Raw genomic sequence first — 12,408 nt, 5'->3', positions numbered from 1 at the left:
GTTGGTATGGAGTGGAAACGTACCATAAATAAGGTGGTGAAGTTAGGGAGTATGAGCATAGCCTAAATGGATAAGTGTGACTCAGCAAAGCTGATCAACATTTCTCAGTAGAAGAGTAAAGAAAGCATCTATATATTTATAGTGTATACTTCACCATACACATGGCAAAGTGAGTGGCCTATTAATTTAATAACGTTATGGATTTTGGCTTTTAATAGCATGGCCCTGGCTGACTGCCGAATTGTGCTGAAAAGGCAGCTTCTTAAACACAGCGCAAGCTTCTGTATGTGCACTGTATCTGCCTCTTGTTATAGAAAAGCAACAGAAAAAGTTCAGTCAACATGCACACAACAGCACTAGGTGTGAACATTAAATCTCAAAGTGCTGTCGCAAGCGCTAAATGGCTGCTCTGTGCCGGCGACGCTCCCTTTAAAACTTTGATGAAGTTTTTTCTCCTCTTGTTTGGTTCTCCATCTGCTTGGTTTGTAAAACTGCTTTGAGTGTTTCTCCTCTATGTGTCCCCATACCGCCGATTTATTTTCTCCTCATTTTTTTCTTCCTTTTCTTGTCGTTGTGTTTTCTGTCTTAAAGCAGGCGCACCAAGGCAAGCAATACGCCATGTTTGAATGTGTTCCGACACCTCGTCTACACAAGGCCTGATTTCCCAGGGGAAAATGGGCGTTTGGCATGTTTACATTTTGTTCCCATTTTCTGTGTCGCATCAACAAAAAATAAAAACTCCCTCTCTTTTCTCTTTCCCACCGTGCTGCAAACTAGACATTCGCTGAAGGAAAACAGATGCTGACCCGTCTCTTACACCTAAAGAGGAAGGAGCAGGCAAACAAGAATTGCCTTGGGAGTCAACAGAAACCCCAATCCGCCCACTGGAGTGTGCAGGGCACGGCATGCGTGTTTAGGAGTGTGTATGGGTGTGTGTATTGGCTTGAGTGATTTCTATAATGCAAGTGTGTTCTTTACCTGTGCAGAAGATGGATGCATCTGCTGTTTAAACATGTCATCTGAGGTTGCGAGAGGCTTTAAAACTTTCAAAAGTTCATCTCCGGGGCCCATTACAGCTTTTCCCGTGGGATAGATAGCCTTAAAGGTAATGGCCTCCAGCTTTACTATCCATCTGACAAGTGAAATAGTCGGGGAAAGTAAAAACGTGGTACATCGGACTCAAACATCAATTGCAGCCTTGACTTGGGTTGGGATGTCAATCGGGGAGGTGAGATGTAAGGTGAAGTGCTGACAAGAAGGACAGAAACATGTTCGTCAGATCTTGACTCACTTAAGGTGAAGTGTTTGACAGGATGCCTGTTACGGCGTGGCTGTGATTTGATGTGAGCAGCAAGCCACCGTGACTACGTTTCCAAGCACATCCTATTCCGTTTTTTGCCCTTATTACAAAAAAGACAATAATCCAGCTAAGCTGTTTACATGGCTAATGAAAGTGAATATTCCACTAATGTTCCCTTTTATATGTAGCTGTGCACAATAGGAGGATTTCCACCGAAAGCTGACTTGTTGGAGCGTGTGAACACAACCTCCCTCTTTCATTCCTTCAAGCACCTTCTTGAAAAGGTCAGTGTTGCGGTGTTTGTGCATATCCAAAAACCTGTTGATATCCAAGTCTTTGATAATGGTTGAAAGTAGCTCCTTCCTTTCTTTTGGGCACGCATCTCTACTGCAGCCTTGTTGGTTTGTGTACAACAACCATAGCAACACACAGAGCTGACCGTAAGCCGTAAACAGGCAAGAGGCTGTAAACTGCGGTAAAAACCCGGATTGAGACGCATATTCCAAATGCACTGTAGACATGTCCAAAGAATGCTTCCAAAACCCAAATAATACTGGTATATCCTACATGTCTTGATCTGATAATGCTAAATTCGGAAAAAGGCCTTATTTGGAAAAAAGTAATATGCTGTTTACATGAGCTGTAAATTCAGAATATAGTCATATTCGGAATAATAGTGAAATATTGGTGTGCAAGTAAACACACTCGATGGCCCTCATTTATCAATCTAACGTAGAAACCAGCGCAGATATGAGCGCAGAAATCATCTTACGACAGGCTTCACGTGTGATTCACGAAACGTTCGTATCACACCAATCGGAGCGTAAGAATGGTCGCACATTGATAAATACAGCAGCTTGAAACGATCGTCATTTAAATATCACGCCCCAATATATTCTCGGTTTTGAGGCCTCGCCCCTGCAATTTACGACATGGCGAGATGTAATCCGGCTAAGAAGCGCCACTTTTCAGAGGTGGAGATTGAAACCCTGATATCTCCGGTTCATTTGCACCAACGTGTGTACTATTTGGCAGTTTGAAAACTGTTATTAAAGGCTGGAGAAAGAATGCGGAATGGAAAGAGATCACTGATGCAGTCAACAGTGTTGCCGTGTTAAATCGGACTCCATCTGAAGTTTATTTAATTTATAGCCTACATCCTTGACATATGTATGCTATAGTCCTAATACAGGCTTATATTGCAATCTCTTACGCCTACATGTAGGTGTACCTATATTTAAATAAACACACGGTAGCGGAGTTTATGCGGTGTCTTTTATTTTACTTGTGTTTTTTCATGAGTCAGCCAGGCAACAGCTGAGGGAGAGCGCGTATCCTCCGCCCCCTGTGCTGGACCACCACCCCGACCCTGTCTCCTGACAGCAGAGGGGCTGGAAAAACAAGCCGAAATATGTCGGTCAATGGCAGAAATAAATCTACACCTGTGGCCATTAACGACACATGAAAAGAGAAATGAAAACCTGAAGTATAAATAAAAATGTTGTGCATCGTCATGTTTCCGGAGTATCGTTGCCAAACATAACACTATACCTTTTAGTAGGTGGCCTTTTTTGTTTATTTGTAGTGCTCAGCCTAAGTGAATACAGCCATGCTAAAGTTCACTAAAAAGAGGAATAAAACTTTTTTTAAATTGATTTTTTTAATTTAAAAAATGAGGAAAAATCCGACCTTTTAAGGACACCAATTTTCTTTGTGAATGAATAATGTATCGTAAATAAATAAATAATCTCTAAGTATGGTGAAGGGTATGTGATGATGGGGGGCTATTTTAACTCCAAAGGCCAAGGGAACTTTATCAGGATGCATAGTATCCTGGATCCATGAAATAACTGGCCTTTAAAAATAAAAATCTGCCTGCCTCTATGGCAATTTAACATAGGGGTGTACTTACTTATGTCCCGTGTATTTTAAGGAAGAACATTTATTTATTTACGATACATTATTCATTCACAAAGAAAATTGGTGTCCTTAAAGGTTGAATTGTTCCTCATTTTTTAAAATTAAGGCATTAAGATCAATTTCCGAAAGATGATTTTTTTATTCCTCTTTTTAGTCCACTTTAGCATGGGTGTATTCACTTATGCTGAGCACTGTACATTTAAATTACATACATATAACTTATATATTACTATAGTGCATAGTTTCTGTCGCCCCCATGAGGAATTCTAAGTAATGACAACAACCTTCCGTGATCGTGCTTCACCCCCACCCATCCTACAGCTATGTAGCCAAAGAGGACACGGAGGATTCCAAAAAACATGATGGACTCTTCAGAAGAGGTAGTTATCTTCACTCAAGTTTCTGCGCACGAAAGTCGCCGGACGCCACCAATTTCTAAACACAGCCATACTGAGAAATACAGAGAGAGTTTTGTGGAGCCCATAGGTTAATCAGCTTTCTATCAACTAATTTGGCAATAGAGCTTTGACTCGGAATTTCGTTATTCGAAAATAATTTGAACATTTGAAAAAATAATGATATTCGAACGAATATTAGGCAGCCCTTAATATTCGAACCTGTTATGGGCATTGTTTTTTATAAATGTGTTTGCTTGTAAACGTTGTTTTCAATTCAGATTCCGAGGCTTTTTCACGCATTTCAAAATCTAACTACACGTCGCGGCGATGCACTTCGCTCGGCCGTGGCTTGCATTTCCCCCCCGACTCATTTCCTGGTTCTCCTTCTCCATAAACGACGGGAAATCAAGGAGAGGGTTAACTTCTCCTGCTACAGATGTCTCACTGTGGTCAGAAAGAACAGGGGAGACACTTTGGTCCTCTAACTATGACTCTAGAGTCACTACTCACTCTGAAGCTACCGGTAATCACCGTCACTCTCTCACTCTAACACACACACACACACACACACACACACACACACACACACACACACACACACACACACGCCGGTTCGACGCACACACCAGCTCAAAAGTATAAACATCAGACCACTTAGGTAGGCTACGGCGAAAGCTCCGAACTTCCTGTCAAAAGCATACCGTTTGTGTTTAATCCAGGGTCTGACTTTTAATTTTTTTCGTCGTGGAAGTGTGTGTTTCTTCTGAAAACATCATTGCCTGCCATTGACTGATACACTGCCCTCTGGAGGACAGAACATCTAGGTCTTACTGAAGGCATTTAATGGTCAAAATATTATTAATAAATATTCAAATATATTTCAATATTAATATTAAACAGATAAACTTCGAATAGGATTTTTGGGCAGAGGTCAAAGCTCTATTTGGCAATGGCTTGAATGTAATTGATGTTCATTATTATAAAAAAGTTACGCACTAAAGCTTTAACCAAATCCATCTGGTTTTATATTACTTTCCTTTCTCCAAGATAGCTGGTTCATAATGTTGCCTCATTATAATAAGCTAACTGAATCTTTTCCCATCTAATTGGCCAATGAGATGCATTTTGACTTTTTTTTTTTACTTTTACTATTATATATTTTATTTTACCAATCTTCAATTGCCACAATATGTCAGTATAACCAGCTACTTCAAAATGAAGTTACCTCTACGCTGTCACTTTACTGTATTTCTCTCCTATCTTGCTCTGATGTGTCCTCTCCTTCACTGCCATCCTGTCTCTCTCTGTCTTACCTATCATAGGATATTTGGATATTTCACCCTCACCCCGGCTCCTCCATCAGAGGTCTTCTCCTTCAATCTGACAGCTACATGAGTGTGTGAGTGGTGTGGCTGGAATTAGCCTGTATCATTTGTGTTGGTGTGAAGGTGAAAGCAGTCTAACCCCCCCCCCATAGCATATATGAGTATGTATGTATGAGTGCGATCGAGCCAGTGAAGTGAAGCGAGCGAGAGACGGGCCGCTGGCTGTCAGTGTGATTGGAGCTCTGGATTGGCTGATCAGTGGTCTGGAAGCATGGATATTACACAGGACAGCTCATCTCGAGGAGGACTTTAACCTCAGCATGTGTAGGAGACCTGTGTGTGTGCGTGTGCGCGTGTGTGACAGTCTCTTTCTCAGTCAGTAATTTTACCACCCTGCTCTTGTCCACTGAAATACTATCCAGTATGAGGTCTGCCTAAATCAATGAGAATGCAGCATTACATATTGAGGGGTTGGGGGGAAATAAATCGAAAATCGTATGTATTGTGATTTTTTTTTTTTGTCTTTGGACGATTTTTATTATTGAATATTTTCCCTAGAATCGATTTTTTTTTTTTTTTTTTTGGCCAATGATTCACCTAAATATTTTTTGTTTATACGTTACCGCCGCCGATGTATCGCAAACGAGTCCCAGCCCTACTACTTTGACAGTTTCTTTTTCTAGCTCAGTGCCAACTAATTTGGTGCGATGTTGGAGCGCTGCTTGCACAGAGACGGACGGAATTTGGCTGAGATGACAACTTGTCATAGCATCGTACCGGAAGAGGGAGCTGGAGCCGATAAAATATCGGTGACTTGTTTGTCCCGGGAATGAATCCTGATTGTAATCTTTCCCACTAAAGATGAAAACCAGAGGTTAGTGGATTTTTTTTGTCCAGTGGGAAAGGGGCTTTAGAACCGTTGCTTCAGATCAGGGCGTTTAAGGGGTCCCAAACATGGGGACAAGAGAAATCTGAGAGGTCACAAGATGTTTTAAGATGTTAGAAAGACACATAGATATTCTGTTGAAATACTGGATACCTTCATCATCATAAAAATCCTTCAAGTGAATCGATTTGAGAAGGAAAAATCCCTCTTTGTTCTAACTGCTCTCAGCTCATGTCCACACTAAAACCATAACTTGTGACGAGGGGTCGCCAGTTAACAATGATTTGTTTAAAGGGGCCACAGGCCAAAAAGATTGGGAACCACTGTCATAGGCAACCAGTGGCAGACAAAGTGCTCAATTCCTTGAATTATTTACATTATTCATAATATGAAGTTGACACATATTTGCCATACAATATACTATGTATTCCAAATGTAATTGTTCATAGTGAAAAGAGACGGTTGTTACACTGTAGGCTGAAAACCTTGTGTCTCCAGTTTTGGGGATTTTTCAAATTAGGTCAGAAAAGGAAATATAATTATGAAATCAAAAAATAGGGAAAGAAGGAAGCATGGGCCGTAGGGAGAAAATGAAGGAAGGAGATAAGGATACAAAAAAGGAAAGAAAAGTAGAAACAAGAAATTAGGAGCTCATACTGTCTTTCACAGGCACAATATTTTATTTAGAAGGACATAAAAAATGTCAAACACATGAACCCTGGAGAGTGTGTTTGGTGTCTCTTACAGCAGAGTTCTTCAACAGGGGGTTGATTATTTGTTGCAAATTATTGTATGATAGTTTCTATATATGTATACTGTATATACATATGTCTGAAAGTATACATTAACATGAATACAACATCTTATTTGTAAAGATACATCATTTTTACTTTACACATCATTGATGATAGGTTTACTGGCCTATAGGTAAGGTAGCCATCCACAGATACAGTTACTGTTCCACATTTTAACATTAAAACATGATGTATAAATATAAGAATATGTCAACAATTATTTTTAAGTCAATCAATTTAAGTACATCTATTAACACCAACTGAAGATAGATTGTTTATTTGACAAAATTTTGTATTCTCAAATGTCCAAGTAGTCTTTATCAGTAAGGTGTGATGTTAGATGCAATTGAATCTCTGAAAAACCTAGTAAATGGACCTTTGAGATTTGTTTTTTCGCACAAACTGTTGCCAAGGTTGAAAATCTTCCAGCTTATCAGGTGTAATTTTTTCTATTCTCTTGAGCGCTTTTACTGTGAAACATCTTCAGGAAGATCAAGGAAAACATATAATGAATTAGTTATTCTGTTTACTGGCCTATAGGTAAGGTAGCCATCCACAGATACAGTTACTGTTCCACATTTTAACATTAAAACATGATATATAAATATAAGAATATGTCAACAATTATTTTAACACCTTAGTATTGTATGCACCGTAAAAAGGTATAGCTAAAGGCCCTCGGCAGCCCTACACGTTATTGTAGGCCCAGTTTGACATGCAACTCAATTTTATACATTATATATAGTAAGGGGTCCCTGCTCCATCTTTCTTTCAGCTGAGGGGTCCTTGGCCTAAAAACGTTGAAGACCCCTGTCTTACAGGGTTTCTGCAGGGTCCTAAAAAGTCTAAAAGAAGTCTAAAATTAAAAAAATATATATTATTTTAAAAAGTCTCAAATTCGCTGAAGTATCGTGTGTTAGGTCTTGAATCATTTTAAACGGGTCTTAATTTTTCGTACCTCTAATGCTCATTGAAATGTCCCCACAGCGCTTTACAATGTTCTATTTTAATTCCGTGGTGTTGTAGTTCTTTCTGTCACTAGTCCAATTATAATTTGCTGTATTATGACTACAAATTAAACCAATATGCAACGTATATTGCAGCCAATCTAGACACCAGTCCTATATTGCCAATGAGGAAATCTGGAAATTGTTTCCGCACTATGAAATCTGACTTTTTTTTGTTTGATCTCGCGATATATAGGTCTTAAATTTTCATTCATAATGGCCACGTAAAAAGGTCTTAAAAAGTCTTACATTTGACTTGGTGATCCCTGCAGAAACTCTTCTCTTAACCATGAGCAAAATATTTCCACAACTTCAACCAAATACTTTTAGTAGCCCTAACTTAACCAAAGACATAGCACAAAAAGAGACTAAAAAAAGACAATAAATCGTATTTTCAGCAATCAACAGTCGTTTGTATTTCTTCTGGAAGGCACCAACCGACAAACAATGTCTCCACACCAGGAAACACTCATACAAGTCGTTTTGGAAGGCAATGACAAATGCCTTTTGTTGTAGGACTGAAATGTCTTATATTAATATTTAGTTATCGTACTTGTGTAAATACACTTTTCTTTTTTAGACAACCAGTATAATATCGATCAGTATGATAACACTGATCAATCAAACTACATCTCGTCTGTCATTTCAGAGGTGGACAATACTGACATCTTGATGTCTGAGTTTTCCAATAAAAGGCCAATATCCCACTGATATATTGACAAACTGAATATTACCCTCCTTTCTCCCGGTCCCCTTTCTCCCACCAGCGGTAAAATGCTCTCCCTCTCTCATTAGCCCTTTATTCCTGCGGATTTATTTCATTCCTCCTCTGCCTCCTTCCCTCTCTCTGTCACCCCCTCTAATATGAAGTGCAATAGTTTCCCTCTGGCATGAAAATATTGCGTCATTCATCATGTCTCTCTAATTCGTCTTAGATATCCTCCACCTCCATCCCCCCCCCTGATCACCCACCACCCACCACCCCTCTGCACCACTTAGCTGTGATATTGCCCAGAGTCAACGAATACAAGGCGAATCATATCCGTCCGTGCAGTGACTTTTGATACATTTGAACAGCAGTGTGCTATCACGCTCCCTCTCGGACTCTCACCCTTTTTTTTTTTTTCTCACTCACGCTGACTGAATGCTCCGGCTGGCGTCTGGCCGGTCTCATTGCGAGGAGATGGGTGTGGGCCATTTTTGCGGCTCAATGCTCAGTGCTAAGCTGTTTGCCGCGGTGACTGGCCAGAGGTGTATTGGGCTAAATTGAACCGGCTGCTGATTAGATGGCTACCTATCGATAAGGCCAGAGTGGAATTTCAGCCTCGGCTTGTGTGTCCCGGAGAGTCAAAATGTAGCTGCGGGCTGCCCTCCGCCTGGGCTTGCTGAGAAAAATATTGAAGATGATTTTTGAGACTAGGGCAAAATCGCGATATCAACTGCCGCAATAAACTAATTGCGAAAGACACTCTGAGGTTTTTTGTCTTAGTTGAATGAAAATATCAGTTAAAAAACTGCACTTTAAAATGTACCTGGCTTTTATTTTTTTAAGTGCTGCTTTTTATATTCAATTGATTGTTCAACTTTTTCAATAAAAAAATGTTGGAAATTATTTCTTTTCATTTGTTTTGAATTCAACACACAGTTTGCTGTATTTTAGCAGAATACTGAAAGCAGCAGATCGTAGTACTCTTTAATATCTGTTAATGTATCGCAAGTAATATCGTTACTGCGATATTGGACGTTATCGCATATTGCATATTTTCCTTGTATCGTAAAGCCCTAGTAGAGACGGGGCCTCAGCATTGCTTAACAAAGTTTCACGACACATCCTGTTCATTCTCCCTCCTCTTCTTCTTCTAATTCTTCTTCACTGTCGTCTTAATGAAAAGCCATGGCTCAAAATTCCTTCTCTAAATCACTTAACAGGCGTCAATCCCATCATTAATCTGCATAATTCATGTTCAGTATCTTGTCTTTATAATTTTACTTTAATGTCTTTCATGAAACACATAATCCTCACGTCTTAATTAGTTGCTTTTTTTGAAACGCTCGCCTGCTTTTTAATGGCTGCAACTAATGAATAGTTAAAGAAATGTTGGTAATCTATAACAATTTCAGAAATTGATTAGCTGAATTGAAAATTGCCCAAAGCAGTTTCCAAGTGACATCTGTAAATTGCTTTTGTTCAACCAACTACAAATATAAGATTAGAATGAGAAAAAATTTAGAAAAGCAGCCCATTTTCAGATTTAAAAAAAATTAGATTTCCATGTCTTTTTTTTAAATTATGAAGCAGGTTGAGGTGCTATATAAATATTGTGGAAGTATCAAAATGTTTAATCCACAGAGAAATACACCAGTATTCAGAAACTGTGCCTTTAAACGAGCCGGCAGAACTTCCGTACGGTTGTGATGTCACAATTATACTAAATATAGGTAGAAAGTGCCGCGGCAGTGGCGTTACAGTCATTCCCCGGCTGCAATGACTGGGCAGAGACTCCAAAAACGCAGATACAGAAGACCTGGCAACACTGTCCAATCAGAGTGGACTGGGCTTTTTTTTTTGGGAGGAGGTCTTAAAGTGACTGGTGTTAAAACGGAGCGTTTCAGACAAAGGGTGAATACAGGTCTATTCAGACAGACAGTATAAGAACAATTATGTGTTTTTTGAATATTAAAGCATGTTCTGGTAGAACCCCCAAAATACAAGTAGGCATATGAACTTGAAACCTGGAACCAGAATATCTCTTGAATGGACAATGGTGTATTATTATTTTGTAATGACACATTTCCTTGTGTCCTCAATCAATTTAAGTACATCTATTAACACAAATACAACATCTTATTTGTAAAGATACATAATTTTTACTTTACACATCATTGATGATAGGTTTACTGGCCTATAGGTAAGGTAGCCATCCACAGATACAGTTACTGTTCCACATTTTAACATTAAAACATGATGTATAAATATAAGAATATGTCAACAATAATTTTTAAGTCAATCAATTTAAGTACATCTATTAACACCCACTGAAGATAGATTGTTTATTTGACAAAATTATGTATTCTCAAATGTCCAAGTAGTCTTTATCAGTAAGGTGTGATGTTAGATGCAATTGAATCTCTGAAAAACCTAGTAAATGGACCTTTGAGATTTGTTTTTTCGCACAAACTGTTGCCAAGGTTGAAAATCTTCCAGCTTATCAGGTGTAATTTTTTCTATTCTCTTGAGCGCTTTTACTGTGAAACATCTTCAGGAAGATCAAGGAAAACATATAATGAATTAGTTAGTGTGTATGGCATGATTATATTTTCCTACTGATGAAAGTAATTCTGCAGAAATGTACATTTTGCTATATTTCCCTTTCTCTCTGAGCCAAATACCAGTTTTGTTTGACATTTCTTTAATAAGAAGACATTATTAATAGCCTATTCGTTCCTATGCAGAAACGTACATCATGTAAAATGTACTCTCATCCAAAGAGCAGTGGATGAAAGATATGACAAACAAAAGTGTTTGAATGCTTGGAAAGCAGCAGGAAAATAAAGCGCAAAGCTGTGAACAATTTGATATTTTTGAAGACCGTGTTTGGAGTATTCTTCATTATGTGTGCCTGTGTGAATGAAATCGGGCCACCCAAAAGTGTTTATATTGATGTGTGAAGTATATTTATGTACAATTCATCTGTCTGAGATGACACGGTGACTCCATGTTGTTCCCATTCTTGCTCTTGCTGTCATTAGCCATGACAGAATAAAGCTGTATTGAGCGGCAGCCTGTACCTCTCTCTTATTAAATAGAGTGTGTGTGTGTGTGTGTGTGTGTGTGTGTGTGTGTGTGTGTGTGTGTGTTAGTGTTACCTGGTGCGACAGCAGGGCTGTCTGATCTCGCTGACGGCAGCAGTTTGAGATCCTGGATTGGCCGTTCTGTTATTATTGGGATCACTCTTAAAATCCATTCAGGTACAAAGTGATGTAAATATGAGTCTGACTTTTGCCTTTTTATTTTTGTAGTGAATGAGTCCCTTGGCTGACAGTACGCATGTTAACTGCAACAATTGAAACACTGTACAGTGTGTCAGTGTTAAAATGACAACCCAGGCAGACTGGGAGCAGACTTTAAGATTATTGAACCTAAAAAGAGTAGACACCACACACATAACAACTAACACATACAGATTTTGTAATCTTGGTGGTCAGAAAAGACTACATATCGGAAGAGTAAATGTAATCTTCATTGGAGACTGTTTGCTTTACTAATTTACGCTGCAATTTGAGCAGAAGAGGCTAAGAAACTGAGCAAAATGGCTACATTTTAATCAGAAACTGCAGAGAGAGCCTGATGTGAGCTGTGACTCTGTGCTGAAACTGAACTGGATTATAAATGAATTATTCAGTTAGCCCTTGCGTTCCTTAAAGGAACACGCCGACTTATTGGGAATTTAGCTTATTCACTGTAACCCCCAGAGTAAGACAAGTCGATACATACCCTTCTCATCTCCGTGCGTGCTGTAACGCTGTCTGACTGCTCCAGCATTAACTTAGCCCAGCACAGATCCTGCAAGTAACTGGTTCCAACTAGCCTACTGCTCCCAATTGTGACAAAAGTGACAAAATAACGCCAACATGTTCCTATTTACATGTTGTCATTTGTAGAGTCACGTGTCAGCGTGTACAAAAACAACGTAACATGAGAAACAGCCATCTTCTATCCGTAAACAAACCGGGAACTATATTCTCAGACAGGCTTGCTACCAGCATATCACTCCGCC

Source organism: Perca fluviatilis, chromosome 23, assembly GCF_010015445.1.
Source record: "Perca fluviatilis chromosome 23, GENO_Pfluv_1.0, whole genome shotgun sequence".
Lineage (NCBI taxonomy): Eukaryota > Metazoa > Chordata > Actinopteri > Perciformes > Percidae > Perca > Perca fluviatilis.
Note: the sequence above shows the minus strand (reverse complement) of the source record.